Source organism: Mauremys mutica, chromosome 1, assembly GCF_020497125.1.
Source record: "Mauremys mutica isolate MM-2020 ecotype Southern chromosome 1, ASM2049712v1, whole genome shotgun sequence".
Taxonomy (NCBI): Eukaryota; Metazoa; Chordata; order Testudines; family Geoemydidae; genus Mauremys; species Mauremys mutica.
Window position 1 is genome coordinate 50,440,724 of NC_059072.1, and position 17,864 is coordinate 50,458,587.

The 17,864-nt window shown below is 42.3% G+C and overlaps 1 long non-coding RNA gene across 1 annotated transcript in view; it reads left to right on the forward strand.

The window, feature by feature from the left end:
* Positions 1 to 11,558: 11,558 nt before the first annotated feature.
* LOC123378022 overlaps positions 11,559 to 17,864 on the forward strand; it is a 53,262-nt gene continuing 46,956 nt past the window's right edge. The window contains exon 1 of the long non-coding RNA XR_006582436.1: positions 11,559 to 11,941. This is a non-coding gene — a long non-coding RNA (uncharacterized LOC123378022). The remainder of the gene's footprint in view (positions 11,942 to 17,864) is intronic.

Sequence of the window (17,864 nt, forward strand, 5' to 3'; positions counted from 1 at the left end):
GAGGAGGAATCTACCCAAATATTCCCCTTCCCACTCTCCAGAGGGGTCCCAAAAACCTGCCCCTTCTGGGGGTCTCAAATGCTCCTTCTTCTGGTGTTACTGCTGTTGTAGGATTTGAGAGTGCTGTTTTAACTCTCTGTACCCAACCTTAAGGGCATCTAACTGGGTTTGAGTACTACATACATTTTTATTTCTCTGCTTTTGCAGCAGAGGCTTGTAAATCTTAATGCAGGTTTTTTTTTTTTTACATTTTCCCAACAGTTGTGAACAACAACCAACCACAACAACAACAAAAACCAAACTGATAAATATTAAGCACTATAACCCTTAATTCCTAAAAGAGCAGCTTACAATGGTTGTTTCACATATTTTCTTCCCATGTTTTTCGGGGGTCCCAAGCCTCTTTTTCCCATTACTTTCCAATTTTCTACCCCTTTTTCCAATTGGGATAGTTTTTCTTTTAGAGATATTTTCTCCTCTTTACAGGCTGCTAGGTGGAGGTAGCTGTCATTACAAGCCTTCCACAGCAGCCAGATCCCTGCAGCATCTCTTTTTACTGCATTTAGGGGTTTGCATATGAGGATATATTGGGCCAATCTATCCTCTAGGTCCAAAATGGTGCAGATATCTGCAAGGGCTTGTTCAGTCCAAGGACTGTGCCCATATCTTTGGAGAATTTGCTGAAAAGGCATTATCTCTTTAATAAAAGGTGAGGTAGAAGCTACTTTTGACTTCATTTCTTCCTCTGGGACTGTCTTCCCTTGCCTTTTCTTAAACATTTTAAATTTTGTTCAGCGAGCAGCACTGTCTGGTCCCTGGGACCCTCTTGTTGCTCCTGATATATATATATTTTTTTTCTTTTTCTGCTACCTTCACGGAGGCCAACAGATTTAGTTAACAATTTTCCTACTACCCACACAGGGGCCAGCAGTTTTTGTTAATAATTTTACTTTTCCTACTACCCACCCAGGGGCCAGCAGGTTTTGTTAACAATTTTACTTTTCCTACTACCCACACGGGGGCCAGCAGGATTTTGTTAACGATTTTATGAGCTCTTTATTTTCCTGCTACCCACAGGGGGCCAGCAGTTTTGGTAAACCAGGAATAGAACTGTGCTCTGTAGAGCCAGTTGTGTGCACACAGACTGGTTTACAATAAGTGAGGCAAAAATACCAATAATCCCCCTTTCGCTATTCTCCACCAAAATGTTGTACCAATATAATAAAAACCAGCAGGATCTTATTAAGAGGGATAAGGCAAAGATGCCACATTTATTGTAAATACCATAACAAAACAAAAGACAATGTTTTCCTACTTGTTTCCATTACTACTTATTCCTTATACACACACACACACACACACATATATTCATCCACACAATCATTCATTCAGGTTCTGTATAGATGTTATAGTTACCAGCCTAGATGTTGCTCATGCCAAGTTACTGGCCAGGTATCTTGGTCATGAGGATGGAGCCGAGTCTGTGTCAGATGCATCTGATGCTCCTGGAGGCTGGCAGCAGAACCATAGACTCAAAGTCCTTATTCTTTAGAGTCCGGTTTTATAGGGATTTTTCCCTATGTTAGTTCATAGGAGTTGCTTCATTCTGCTGTTGATAAATCAATCAGCAGATGGCTGGCTCCATGTTATTAGATGTTTTGTTTTTCCTTCCTTTGAGGTGTGGTGGGTGGATTCCAGTTTGCCCTCCGGGGGTCATCTGGTTGATCCCACTTGACACCTTCTTCAGCCGACACTGAATTCTTCAGGCTGGTGACTTCCTAACCATTCATTCATTGTTTAAACTAGGCATGTATTCACATACATTCTCTATCTTAATCACATCTATTTCACTGTCTCTTTACTTTTTGGGGTGTTACCAATTTATGTGAGACTCCCTGTCTTTTAACAATCAAAGATAAAGTGAGATGAAAACTTACAGAGGGTGGGGGTCTCTATTTATACACTATAACAGCTACTGTTTTGGCTTACTTAGAGTTAATTAATGTTTAGCAAGTTTTATACAAAGTATTTCTTTGAGCTTAACAAGTTTTATACCAAGTATCTCTTTGAGCAGGCTTTACACAGACACAGCTGGTGGCTTGCAGGTTAGAGGCTAAATGCTGGGAATCACAAATTTACTTCTAACATAAACCTTAAGTTATAAAGTATTAATTAACAATAAATCAATAAATCATTTCTCATATAAACCATGTTTAATATAAACCTTCTTTAATATTCCTACACAGACAGCAATTGAATAGTGAAGTCAAGGACAAATCAGGGACAGAAGCCAGAGACTAATCACAAACAGGGTCTGGAGAAGAGACAGGCAGGTAGATTGTCTGTGTTGTTCCTCAGACAGCTCCCCTTCATGGCTTCCTGGTTTAAGTACTGGTACCAACCAATCAATGAGTTATGAGGGGCTGCCACTCAGATCCTAATGGGTGATACTTCCTGCCAAGCCCTGCTTCACAGGGTCCTCCCAAGGTGATGCAGAGGCATCAGCAGCCCAGAGCCCCCACAGTCCAAGGTTCCAGCCCTGCAGGTTCTAATAGGGTTACCATATTTCAACAATCAAAAAAGAGGACAGGGTAGACCTGCCCCCACCCTCATCCACTCCCTCCTACTTCCCACCCCGACTGCCCCCCTCAGAACCCCCAATCCTCCCTGCTCCTTGTCCCCTGACTGCCCCCTCCTGGGACCCCTGCCCCTAACTGCCCCCCAGGACCCCACCCCCTACCTAAGCCTCCCTCCTCCTTGTCCACTGACTAACTCCTGCCCCTAACTGCTCCCCAGGACCCCACCCCCTACCTAAGCCTCCCTGCTCCTTGTCCCCTGACTGCCCCCTCCTGAGACCCCTCCAACCTAACTGCCCCCCAGAACCCTACCTGTCCCCTGACTGCCCTTACCCTTATCCACCAACCCCCCCACCCGCCTTCTGACAGACCCCAGGGACTCCCAGGCCTGTTCAACTGCTCCCTGCCCGACTCCCGACCCATACAACCCCTCCCCACACCCCCGCCCCTTGACAGCCCCCCAGAACTCCCGACCCATCCAACCCCCCCACTCCCTGTCCCCTGACTGCTCTGATCCCTCTCCACACCCCTGCCCCCGACAGGCCCCCCAGGAGCCCCAGCCCATTCAACCCTCCCTGTCTCTTGACTGCCCCCTCCAGAACCCCCCTGCCCCCCTCCCTTACCCTGCTGCTCAGAACAGCGTGTCGGGCTCCGCGCGGAACCTGACACGCCGCCGCGCTGCCCAGCGGAGCGCACAGCCCGGTCTCCGCCCCCGCACAGCGCTGCGGCGCGCTGGGCAGCGGGGAGAAGGGAGGAGCTCGAGGGCTGCCAATGGCCCGGCCGGCCGGCGAGCTGAGAATGCGGGGCGGGAGGAAGGGAGGAGAAGCTCTAGAGCTGCCGGAGGCCGCCCGGCCGGTGATCTGAAGCTGCAGGGGAGAGGAGGGGCGGGCTCTGGCTGCCGGAGCCCCATGCGAGTGGCTCAATGCGGCCGGCCGCTCTGTCAGCCACGCTGCTCTCTGCATTGGGGGAGGGGAGAATTCTGGACACTTTTAGATACTTACAAATCCCCCCCCGCCGCTATTTTTAACTCAAAAAGCCAGACATGTCTGGGAGAATCCGGACGAACCCTAGGTTCTAACAGCCTTAGTCTCTATTTACAGATATAACCCAAAAGTTCATTGGTTTCACTTGAAGATGGGGGTCCCGCTCGCACCCACCGGTTCACTTCCTCCAGCAAATTTCCTCTCCGGTGATTTAACAATCCTTCATTAGCATTTGGCTCAGAGTGCAAATGGTTGCCCATTATGAACCAGACAATAGTCAATGTATGTATACACAAATGGATAAACATCTCTTGCCTGGAAAAAAAACCCTGCTTTTCACCTTTCCTGGTGAGCAACCCCCAAACTGAATACTTCAGGAACACAATTTTCAGTATATATACCCACACCCCACTTCTTACCCAGTAGCTGTACATACATTTCACAATTATTATGATGACCATTATGACATAGGCTTTTATTAGAGACTTTACATGTCATTCTTTTGGTGACCCTAGGAGTTCTGTACCCCTAAAAACCCTACTGCCCCCTGCCAGTTGGCGTCCAGTGGTTCTTGGGTCACAAGGGGAAACAAACCTCATCTCGCAGATGCATAGGAAATATTGACTATAAAGGTGACGCATTTAGAATCTCTGATCATCACATCACAATGACCACTTGCCTTGAAATGAGCAAGAGTTAGCACTTTCCTGCTAAAGTTCTTCATTTGCATTACAGAAGGTTCCTCTGAAGAATAACACCTTTATACAAATCTATCATGTTTACAACCCATGTAAAAAACTAGATAATCTAGAATTGGAAGAGTTTGTTCAGAGTGTCAATAACCTGTACATTATTTGTGGAGACTTTAATAGCAGTCACAAGGCACCTCAGTTGCTATGCAGCGTATCTCACCCTCTCCCCAGTTCGTGTGGCCTCACTCACAAACACACACCAGCTGGTTACCCTTTCACAACATGTGTATTTATTCTCTCTTTCTTTCCAAAGTATAATAATGTACTACAGGCTTACAGCAAGAGGCGGCTTCCATGAAGCCTTCCCTCCTCAACCCAGGATCACTGTCTGAGTGTCCCCTTGCATCCTGTTCCTTCCACTTATATCCTCCCAATGACATCATTAGCCCAGTAATAACCACCATAATCCCAAAGAGAAATTGATTAATTGGCTTCAATTAAGCCTGCACTCTTACCAGTGCTGCAGAAACCTCAATGACCAGGGGGCTACTAGTTGCCATGTTACAAGCCATAATGAATTACAGGGAAGCTGGGAAACTGATTATAATGGCAAATGCCTGGAACAGTTCATTGGCACACACACATGGAACCTTTTCATGTTTAGATCTGGAAACTGCAACAAGCAACATAGCAAGTAAATGCAGTTAGGAAATCTATAAAGAAGATGCAATGGGAAGTGATCACTCCCCTATTCTAATTACATATCGAGGCCAAGGTAATGTTGAAAACACTGAAGGAATTCCTACTTGGAGCCTTAGAAAAGCAAATAGGGGACTCTTTAAAAGTAAATGTGCTGAGAATCAAAGTACCAATTGTATAAGTTATAGAGGAATTTCATAGTAATACAACAAAGGGAGTTGTAGCAGCAGATGACCTAGTTACAAATTGCTACAAACTCAGAAATCAGTCCTTTGGTGGAATGAAGATTGTAAAGCAGAAATTAAAGAAAAAAATAAGGCATACAAACAAGCAAAATGTATAAATGAACAGTGAGGCCTTAATGAACTATAAAAGATGTAAAGCAGTGGCACAAAGAATTATTTAAAAGGCAACAAGAATTAGAAGAAAAATTTGTGGGAAAATGATCAAAGATTCCAAGGTTTCAGAAATATGTAAACAAGTTAAAAGAATGAATGGGATACAGCATAAAAACAAATTTACACCTGGTCTTATAATCCAAGGTAAAGCTGAAAGTTCTAACTTAGGAAAAACAAACATGTTAGCAAAAGAGTTCCAAAAAATTAGTAATGATGCAAATCAAAGTAAAGAATTTTGTGAACAAAAAATGAAAAAAACTGTGAGCTCTCACATGGCTGGATAGAATATAAAGATGATGTACTGAATGAAAAATTCAGCATACATGAACTCGAAAGAGTTAGAGACAAGAGTAAAAATACAGACCCAGATAAAGATAGCTTATATAATGCAATGCTTAACCATCTACTGGAAGGGAGTTTAAGAGTTTTATTGAAATTATATAATAATATATGGAGGAAAGTAATACTATCGGCAGAATAGATGCAAGTGGTGGTTATACGGATAGGAAAACCTGGCAAATTACACACAAGACCTGATGCATATAGATCTATTGGCCTCACATCGTGCATGGGCAAAATTATGGAAACAATGCTAAAAGAGATTAGTAGCATACTTGGAAAAAATGAAATTATAAATTGTGTACAAAGTGGTTTAAGGAAAGGAAAGTGCACAGTTGATCATATTGTAAGATTAGAAAAACTACAAAAAAAAAAGTTGATAAACAGAGTTTATGATAGCCATATTTGTGAAAACAGACAAAGCATATGACATGCTGTAGCTACAGTGTGGAGGGAAGGCTTGCTGTATAAACTAACCACAATAGGAATAAGAGGATTCTTAATTGACAGAACCAGACAAGTCAGGGTGGGGCAGCTTTGTTGAATATTTATAAACTTACTAATGGCACTCCACAGGGGAGTGCTATAAGCCCAACTCTGTTTAACATTACGATTAATGATCTCCCGGAGAGTATACTGGCAGGAATAGGGTTTAACTCTGTTTGCAGATGACTGTGTTATAAGGGCCATACATAGAAGATTAAGATAGCTGTAGAGAGAACCAATGAGGTGCTCAGGGGCATCTCAGAATGGAGGGATTCTTGGGGATTTAAGTTCTCACTTGCTAAAACAAAGGGAACGATCTTCATAAAAATGAAGATTGGAAAGAATGGAACCGATATCTCTATATCCAGAAAAAATACAGGTGGTTCAAAATGTTACTGTCATAAACAGATAGTTAAGGGTTAAGGTCTGTTTTACCTGTAAAGGGTTAACATGTAGTACCTGGTGACCACCTGACCAGAGGACCAATCAGAGATAAGATTTTTTCAAATCTCTGTGGAGGGAAGCCTTTGTCTGTGGGAGAACTGTTTTTGGATCTAACAGAGGACAGCCATGTCTCCAAGTTCTCCTGGAGTAGTTTCTACTAATTAATAGTGAGTATTAATTAGAAAGGCGAATTAGTCTTATGATTTGATTTCTATATTTGCAATTGGGTGTTTGCTAAAGGAAATGCTTTATTCCTGTTTGCTGATATTGCTTTTACTGAGAAAAGGGGGAGAGGGGATTCTCTCCAGAGATTGATAAGGTTATACCCTATGAGTGTCCAGCTTGGGCTCATAGAGATTCTGTATTTTCTTTTTGTTCTCTTAATAAATTCTTTTCTATTAAGGACTTGTTGGTCTTTCCTTGGGTGGATTCTCAGGGAAAGAGGAGGGGGAGGTATCCCTCTGTAGTTGGATCCCGGTATCTCTCCTAGGAAAAGGGAGGGGGGAGGAAGCAGGGGGAATGGTTTGTTTCTCCTGGGTGTAAGAACTCCATGGATTTGGGGCTCTTGGAATCCCCTAGGATTTTGGGGAAGGACTGTGTCTCAATTCACATTTCCTAATTGAGTGGTGGCAGCGAGAAGGAACCCCACCCTAAGGGTTAGGGTGGTGGCAGAATACATGCGGGTCCCCATCTTTGAACCCACAAGCTCAAAGTGGGGGTGAGATCCCAGGACATGGTGGCAGCTTACTAGATCTAAACTAGGATTTTAGTTTAGAGGGAAACCAAGTCAGGTCCCCACATTGGAGCCCAACAGTTCCAAGTGGGGGTGAGACCTTTGACATGGTGGCATGCGGGTCCTCACCTTGAAACCCCCCAGTTTCAAGTGAGGGTAGACCCATGACAGTTACATTCTTGGGATTTATGTTCAGTAACAAAAAGAACAGGAGTACTTGTGGCACCTTAGAGACTAACAAATGTATTTCAGCATAAGCTTTCGTGGGCTACAGCTCACTTCTTCGGATACATGGAGTGGAACACACAGACAGAAGCTATTTATACATACAGAGAACATGAAAAGGTGGAGGTACCCATACCAACTGTAAGAGTCCAATCAACTAAGATGAGCTATCATCAGCAGGAGAAAAAAAACCTTTGAAGTGATAATCGAGATGACGAAGAAGTGAGCTGTAGCCAACAAAAGTTTATGCTGAAATAAATTTGTTAGTCTCTAAGGTGCCACAAGTACTCTTGTTCTTTTTGCGGATACAGACTAACACGGCTGCTACTCTGAAACCATTCAGTAACAAAGGGTACGTCCATACTACCCGCCCGGATCTGCGGGTAGCAATCGACTTCTCGGAGTTCGATATATCGCGTCTCATCTAGATGCGATATATCAAACTCCGAACGCGCTCCCGTTGACTCCGGAACTCCACCACCGCGAACGGCGGTGGCGGAGTCGACGGGGGAGCCACAGACGTCGATCCCGCGCCGTGAGGACGGGTAAGTAGTTCGAACTAAGGTAGTTCATAGCGTAGCTGAAGTTGCGTACCTTAGTTCGACAACCCCCCCCCCAGTGTAGACCAGGCCAAAGTAACTTGGAAGAGACATATAGATAATATCAAGACTAAATGTAAAGATAGAATAAATCTGAATATTTCTGGGAACAACTTGGGTGCAGATAAGAACATGGTGTTGATGCTGTATAGGGCACTAATAAGAACAGGTATCGATTACAGATGCCAAGCTTTTAATTCCACTTCTAAATCAACACTAAAAAAACCTAGAGCCAGTCTAAGCCCAACCTCTGCAAGTATTAAGGCTCCATTTTGTGTGTGCTGCAGGTAACAACCAAAGAAATGCCTATAAGTTTGAGGATGAAACTGTTAGATTTAATGGAAATAGTGAAGATAAGAGTACTAAATGAATATATGAGGACTTTTGTGAATTAAGTAGGGAAGACGTAACTGGGCACCACAAACTCCCACATGCCAACAGGATCAAAAGGTGAGTAAAAGATTTGGGTGAAAAGGAAGATATGGAAGTAATAAAGTCTTTGGTCATGGGTAGGACAAAGCACCCCTGTATTTATAACCCACACACTACTATAATAATATTTGTACATGGTGAAGTATGTGTAGTAACATTATATGTAAAGTTATAAAATCCCCCTGTATGATGTTATTGTTACATGTTCAAAACCACACAGCCCAGCCTAGGCAATGGCTGGTAAACATCTATATCCTAAACAAAGGAATATGTTTTTAGCTCAATTTACATATATATGTAGTACATAGGGTCCTTGAGCCAGCAGTGGGAGGAACTGGCAGGAAACAAAGCAAATTTGTATTTCAGCAAGCACAGGTGGGAAGACAGAGAATGGCGCTTCCTTTGCCACCAGCCTCCATGTCACCTCCTTTACTGTTTGAATAAACCTAGAAGTGGATTCTTCTGAAGATTACCCCTCAGAGCGAAGGTTCACTGGACTATAGAAGAAAGGGGCAGAGAACATCAGGTTCTCTCTCTTTCACCTAAGAAGACAAAGGCTCCAGCACCCTGGGGCCTCTGGGAGAGATCCTGGCCAAGGAAAAGGTCCTTCATTATCTTGCTGGAAGAATGTAGGTGAGAAAGGCCATCTTAAACAAAGCCTTGAACCAAAACTTGCTAGATTACATTTCAGACTTTTAAATGTGTTTTCATTTTTATTAGCTTTTAACCATTTCTAACTCTCTCTCCTATGCTTGAATTCACTTAATATCCTATCTTCTTTTGTTAATACACTTGTTTTATTTTTAATCTAAACCAGTTGAGTGCTGCGTTTAAACTGAACTGTTTGATAACTCCAATAAAGTAGAAAACTGTTGAATATTTACAGCAACAAACCTTAATATCTGAACTGTCCCAGAGAGGGCTGGCCAGTGCAGGATATATGTTTTTGGAAAAATTTGGGACTGGGAGTGTGTTGGGGTCACCCTGCAAGTAGTACTCATGGCTGGGGGAAGCCAGAGTGTGGCTGGTGTGTTACTGACAGGCTGCTGGGATCAGAGCTGCTGGAACAGGGTTGCAGTGACACACACAAACTCAGGGTGCAACATGCATGCTGTATGTGAGTGGCCCAGGTTGGGAGCCACAACAGCAAAATATTGTGAGGCACCCAAGGTTATGGGGCAGGTGGTAACAACCCACCTCTGATCTGGATTGCACACCAGGATGTGACAATGGGAAATCAAACTATAGCTGGACAGTTGTCTCTCCAGTTGTGGATTTGGAATTATACTATAAAACAAAGGGAAGAGCAGGACTGTCAAATATGGTGACTATGATTTATTAGATTATATATGGCAAATGGGATAAACATTGCCAGCTATATATTGATAGTTACAGAGATGACACCACACGCAGAGTGGGAATGACCCTCTGTATCCCGGAATTTGGAGTTAAGAGGTCTATGACACTATTCAATTTTGTGACCATTAGGATGGTCGAATTGATGGGCATACTGTTGACGCTGACCTGGATAAAGGATGTATGCCCAGCTATGACTGTTATACTATCTGACTCTATCAGGTATAATGACAGTTAGAAGCGGGGCCTCAGAAAGTAAGAATGACTTAATCAATGAAATATTGTTCTTCACTACAGAGATAGCACAACTGGGTATACATATAGTAATAGTGTAGATTCTGGCACATGTCAGGATACCAGGAAATGAAATGGCAGATAAAGCAGTGAAAAATACCTTAAAAATGAGAAGGCTGATATAAAGATCCCTCTGAGTAAACAGGACTTTGAAAGTTCTTTAGAGAGAACTTAAGAAGGAATGGCAAGAACTATTGTCCAAAGAGGGGGAAAAAAGATGAAGAGTCTATGAAATATATGCTGGACTGGAGGATAATGGTATATTTAGTACTTGTGGTAGAAGAAGTGAAGTAACTTTTATGTAGAGTGCCAACTGGTCACTGTGACGTGAATGGTCATTTATATTTACTAAACAAGCACAAGGAGAGGTAGTGTGACACATGCAAAGTTCAAGAAACAGTTGAGCATCTGCTGTGGCAATGCAGGGAAAATTACACAGAAAGAAAAATTCTTTATGAAGAACTGAGGCACCTCAAGATGAAGGAACAGAATCTGAAAGAGATGGTGAGAGGACCAAGAAGGTGGGATAGCATTAAAAGAAGGATTTTAAGGATACAGGACTGGGTGAGAGGATACAGATTTTTGCTTATGTGAAAAACTGTGGTAGGTAGCGGTCATAGCCTCACATGCTGAGGCTGCTGTGCCATATAATGACAGGAAAAGAAACAAAAAAGAAGCAGGGGGAGAGTGAAGGAGAGATTGTCTGTAGCCAGGCTGTCGCTTCTGGGACAGAGGAATCTACAAGGGAAGAGTCTAGACTATGGGTGAGACTCAACTGGGAGATCAAGGGCCTGGCCCCTGTTGGGATGGTGCCAAATTATTATTATAAATTATCGTTATTGATATGAATGAATGTGGTGAACATGAATTTGGTATGGCTTGTTATATCTAAGTTTTCTAGAGGATTCTGCAAGCAGAGTTCTCTTAGCATCATACCATTTGTATGGAAATTTACTAAGAGTGCTGAAATTGCACTTGAATTGTTAATCCAATGCTCTGTGTATGTGCGCGTGCGCATGCGCATGCTTCAACTTGGAACTTTGGTCATGTCAGCCGATGGCCAGCTCACCAAGTAAAGAAAATGCAGAAAACACATAATCAGTGAGCTTGGTACTGAATGACCCAGGTCAAATTGATCCTTTAGAATGGCACCATACTAAGAGCTTAAGTAAATGATTGATGAGAGAGTAAACGTCAAATGGCCTTTGGTCTGTCTCTTTTTGAAGCCCCCTTCCAAAATATTAATTAGAAAAACAAGTAATGAAATGCCCACAGGGCATATTTCGAGGATATGTGACTCCTTTGAGAACAAAAAGGCATAGGTACTAAGAATATCATACATGTAGTGTTAGTTCCCCAATTAATATCTGAAGAGGTCTGTGACAAGGTAAGACAATGAAGCTTGCCCACAAAGAGGTCTACAATCATCCAAGGAAGACAGCTGGTCCTTGTTGGGGATTCAGTATTCAGAAGAATTGAAAGAATATTCTGTAAGGGACAGGCAGACAGAAGGACAAATATGCTGTCTTCTCAGAGCCTAGACACAAGACATCACTCTAAGATTGGATTGGCTTCGAAAGTCAACAGGCAAGGATCCACTGGTGGTGGTTCATATCGGCACTAATGACACTACATCACAGGATCTCTCTCAGATAATTCATGTGAAAGAAGACAGAAGATTCTGGGTAAGTGGTGGCTGGCTAAGTATGTGTTGTAGGGTTTTGATTTTGTGGAACACTGGTCTGTTTTCTGTGGGGTGTATAGCTTGGATGGCCACCACTTAAGTAGAAGGGGAACCAATCTCCTCAGAGGCAGACTGACTAGAGTAATCAAAAGGGGTGTTAAATGAATAAAATGGAAGGGTAAAAAGGGGGAAGATATGAGTACTCATTTAGCATACAGTTGAGATGTTGAGAACAAATATAATCAAGGAACCAAAGGACATGAAGAGAAGAAATTCTTTAATTGCCAATGCAAGCAGCCTGAATAACAAACAAGGAATTGAAATTGCTCATTTATGAGCATAAATTCAATCTAGATGGTATTATTGGAATTTGGTGTGGTGATTCACATGACTGGGATGTTAAAATCAATGGTTATAACCTATTTAGAAAGGATCAAGCCAGTCACAGGGAAGGGGTAATGGCACTTTATGTCAAAAATTGTATTACCTGTTTCTGAGTCACTTATAACTTGGAATAAAATTATGCTGAATGTTTATGGATCAATGTCCTAACAGATTATGAGCCAAATCAGCTGTGAGGAATAATTTATTCAGAAAAACATGAATAATAATTGAGAATTGTTTAAGAACACTGTACTAGATGCCCCAAAAGCCACAATATCACAACTGAAGAAGAAGTCCATATTGGTTAAAAAATTGACCTGGTTTAGAGGGGAAGTCAAGGCAGATTATATATAAAAACACATGGAAGGAAGGAAAAATGGATAGTAATGAATATAAATCAGAAACTAGGAAGTGTAGAAAATTGATAAGGAAAGCAAAGGGACTCAAGGAGAAATCTGACTGTTATTAACTCTTCTGGCCTTAGAAATAGTCTTTTAAGTATATTAGGAAATGTAGAAGAGTCCACTTGGGTTCCGCATGCCTAGCAAGTGACTTTTTATACCAAGTCTCCCTACTTAGCTCACCTCCACCCCTCATCACCAGGAAGTGACTAATCACTAAGACTTCAAACAGCAGGGCCAATCAAAGTTCCAAGGGCCCTTACTAAGGGACCAACAAACAGACCTGTCTCAGCTGCTTACACAAGAGCCCATAGCCCAGCTACACAGCCCATATCCAGAGAACAAACAGCAAACAAACAACTCACAGACAAACCAAAGGCACCACTCACCAAGTTCTGCTACCTTCAAGCACAGTCCACAGCTATGCCCTCTGAAACTTTTAGTTGCCTCTGTTCACGGCAACTGGATAGTAACTACAGTATACAGGAGTATACTATAATGACATTATACTATTATATTGTATATCCTATCAATCATATTTCAAATACAGCTATTAAATACTAGCATTGTAGGAACATTGCTACCTCCTAACTTGCATGTTCACAATATAGGAAATATTTCCATGAATAGCAATGACTCATTTTTAAATATTATTTTATTCTCTGACATGATTTTGTAGGTAATCAGCCAGCAGACTGACTGTCACAATTTAGATTCTGATGGATTGATTTTCAGTGGTGCTGAGCAATCCCACTTCCTATTGAAGCCAAAGAAAGCTGCAAGTGTTTGATAATTTTAAAAATCAGGCTACATATACTATACATGGTACCTCTTCCATTTTATATGCCTTTGGTGGCTCCTTGTTCTTCAGGATGGGTATAACACCCTCACATGAAAGGGGTTAAACATGTTTGGCTCCTATAAAATGTCTACTGATCTAAATTCTGAAGTGATAAATTACCAAATCAAACCAAATCTTTAGTGCGAGGACATAAACACAAGAGAGTCATGCTTTAAGCAGCCACTAAAGTACAGGAAATTCCTACAGTTATCAAGCTCCTCACTACAATGCAAGCTGATCCTCTCTGGAAACTGAGGACCAGGAACCCTACACACTCCCCATCTCCCTTTCTTTATAATAAAAGATTAAAACTTAATTATAAACCAATGTACACACACACACAGTACAGTAGATTCTGCTTAATAGCAATGCTGATATTAGTAACTTTAATTCCTGGAAATATGTTGCCATTAACCATCCAGATTCCATTCCATTAATATCAGTGTTTATGGGATTCACATATTAGTAAAGGCATGCTGATTATTAGTGACTTTTTTTTTTGAAAAAAGGTGCCACTTGCAGGCAGTTTGCGAGGCTGCAACCCCAGAAGGCAGCACAAGGATGTGTCCTCTCTGTCTCCCCTTCCCCCACCCCGTGGGCAGTTTTAGGTTGCAGCCCCAGAATGAAGTGCTGGGATGGGCCAAGCACACCCTGCAGGCAGCTTTTTGGGGCTGCAGCTGGAGACGAAAGGGCGTTCCTTTTCTGGCTGCAGACCCACAAAACAGCCTGGGGCTGCTGCTCAAAATGTCCCAGTGCTTCCTTCTGGGGCTTCAGCCTGGCAAACCAGCTTGCACATAGGGACCACACCGGTGGTGAGAGGGCTGTGGTCAGAGCAGTAGCAAGGAGAGGGGCTGCCGCCTGGATGCCAGAGCTACACAATGCCTCTCTCTGCTTTCTGACCTGTGCCCTGCCAGAAGACTGCACACTGAGAAGGAAGCATTGGGACATGCTGAGCCCTGACCCCTGAAGAGTACAGGGAGAGGAACTGCACGTCTCTGTAGGCCCCAGTGGTCACCTTCACCATGGACAACCTGGCATTTGGGCTGCAGCCACCTCCCCACTGCTGCCCTGCCTGCAGGCAGGTTTGTAGGGCTGCAGCCAGGAAAGGCATGTCTCAGCATTTGCTTCCCTGGCCACTGTCTCACAAACCTGCCTTACGCTTATTAGCGACTGCCAAATAATAGCAACTTTTTGCTGGCAACTGACGGGTTGCTAAATAGCAGAATCTGCTGTAATTCAAAATAAAATTCCTTAAAACTATTTACACTACTATGTCCCCTTATCAATTGCATTTAAATAGTCGTGAGCAGTATCCTAAAGACCAAGTCTTTGTGAGAGTCTGATCAGTCTTCCAGACAGTGTTCTGACTTCTGTTGAGTTTGTGCATGGAGTTTCCTGTGGAGTTGTCCTTATTACAGAATGCTACAGGTCCCAGATCCTCTTTTCATTGTGGTGGGAAATATTGAAGATGAACCTGACTCCTCTGGGAGAGTTTTTCTGGATTCTTCTTTAGGTAGAATCGGGAAGATTCTGCCAAGTTTTTAACAATTCCAAACGTCTGCGAGCTTTTGAACCAAGCTTTGTTCCCTGATGTCAATTCAGGTAATGTTTTATTCTGTTTTGTTGCTGCCTAATTTTTATTGCAGAATCCTGTTTTTGAAATTCCTTTCAACATCCTACTTAGATGCAAGCTGTATCAGTGCCACAAGTAAAGGCATCCTTAGTCATCTTCTCATCAGAAGTTCTGCTAGAGATAGGCCAGATGCAAGCTGTGTTGACCAATATGCCAGGAGTGTTTTTTATGCATCCACTGATTTTTTTTGCAGAAGTCTTTTTGAAGTCCGTAACGCTCTCTCCACCTCCCTGTCACTATGGAGCTAATGTGAACCACCAAACTGATGTTCAAAATCAAAGCCCTGTGAAAATGCTAAGAATATTTCAGAGATAAACCGAGACCCATTTTCAGATATGAGGACTTCAAGAACTCCATGTATTGCAAATGTTAACTTTAGTTTCTGTATGACTTGTCTCGATGAAGTCTGTAAATATAGCCAAGTCAATATGTTTGGAGAAGTAATCAACTAAAATAATGTGTGTGTGTCCTTTCCAGAAAAACAAATCTGTGGCTACCTGCTGCCAAGATCTGTCAGTAGCTTTGTAGAGAGTAATTATTCTGGTGATTGTTGTTTATTTTCCTTGTTACATATCTCACCTTCTACTAAATTTACCTACTCAGACCCGGCCACCATAGAGATTGTTGTGCTCATACCCTGTACTTGTCTATACTTTGGTGTCCTGCATGGATTTTGGAGAGCAACTTTTTCTTAAGTGATGTCTCATCCTTTCAGAAACAGGCCATCAGCTATGTGAAGGTCACTTCACTCCTGCAAATTGGTAGTAGGTCTGTTGGAAGTTGACTCCTTTGATCCCACCTTCTTTGGCAGAATTGAGAGTCAGTTTCTGGCAAGTTTCATTCTTTAGTTATTCATCTCTAATTTGCTGAAGTCAGCTGGCAGATGCTAGAATTGCTATCAGACATCAAGGTAGACTTTGACATCTTTCTCTAAAGTCTTTTCTTCTTCCATTGGTAGCTGCTCAACTGGGGCTCTAGACAGTGTCTGTTGCTATGAGTTCTTTCCCTGGTATGTATTCAATGTCAAAAGAAAAATTACATCAGCTCTAGTAAAAAAATATTTGACTCTTAAGTGGAAGGACATCCTATGGTTTTGAACCCAATAGTGCTTGGGCTTGTAGTCTGTTTCTATGTCAAAATTCATGCCAAGCAGATATGCATTGAGCTGCTCATAAGTCCAAGTGACTGCTAGAGCTTCTTCTTCCACTTGAGCATATCACTGCTCAGTTTCTCTGAGGCTTCTTGACATGAATGCAACAGGTCTACTTCTGGCTGGTTTTGTGTGAGCACTGCTCCTAAACCATATGAGGATGCATCTACTGCTACTGTTGTTGGATAGTTTACTGAGTATTGTGCTAAAACAGGTGCAAATGTCAGTAGTTCTTTTATTTTATTCAAAGTGTTTTATGGACAGCTACTAATCTGCATATTGTGACCATTAAGGAGATCTAAGGGTTGTGTTAGATGAGCTACATTTGGTAAGAATTTTCAAAAACTGTTTGTCATATCCAGGAATCTTCTTGCAGCAGAAACATCTTTGGGTTGAGGTAAGCCTTCAGTTTGTCTGACTCCATCTGAATGCCCAGTTTGCTAATTACATGTCCTACAAATTTTATCTGCTCTTTCCAAATTTAAATTTCTCATTCAGAGTGAGGCCGACGTGTTGGGATCATCTGAACACTGTATCTAGTACTCATCATGTTCATTTTTATATCTGCCATATACCAAAGGATATCGAGCAAACCTTACATGATCAGAGATATTGATTTTTGGAACTGTTCTGGTGCTTGAGATATGCTGAACGGAAGACAACTGAAACAGCAAGTTCAAAATAGGGTGATGAATATAATTAAGGGTATCAGTTCTTTGGCAAGGGGGATTTGCCAGAAGCCTGCTGTAGCACTTAACTTTGAGAAGACTTTGGCTTCTGACAACTGAAGTATGTCTGGTCAACTGCGGAAAGCATATGTCTTCTCCTCATGTTTTTATTAAGTTGTGTACAGTCCACACAAATATGGATTTTGTCACTGGGCTTTGGTACTACAGTAATCTGTACACGCCACTCAGTGGGTTCTTTCATATCTTCTATTCTCTTTAATTCTTCGACTTCCCCAGAAAGAGTATAGGGATGTGGTGTGGGGCTATCAGGGCAAATGGAATCACTGAATTTTATTTTGTACTCCTCTAACAGTTTTCCTAGCCCTGTAAAGACATGTGGATATAGCTTCTGAATAGTTTGCTTTTTGTCATTAATGCATTCCAGTTTCTCTGCTAGGTGTAGTCCTTTTATTGCAACCCTAGCTGAGTTCTCCGTCCTACTTTCTGTCTTCCTCCTATTTCCCAAGGAACGGCCACAAACATCTAATGTATTGTCACCAGCCCACATAAAAAATTGGTCTTTGCAGACCACTCCCCTCAGAAAGAATTTAATTGCAAATTTTTTTGGGGGGGGTGATGCTCCGTACCTCAAGGAAACACCCAGCACCCCCATGTTCATCCTCGTAAAATGATTGTGTGGTATCCAGTGCAAAGTTTGTCATGTTGGGTGTCTTTGGAAGGCTCATGATGCACTGAGCATTGTTGTTACAGTAAGGTTACAGGTTATAATTTCATGTAGTTATGAGTCTGAAAATGTATCCTCCTGACTTTAAATAAGCCCAGGCAA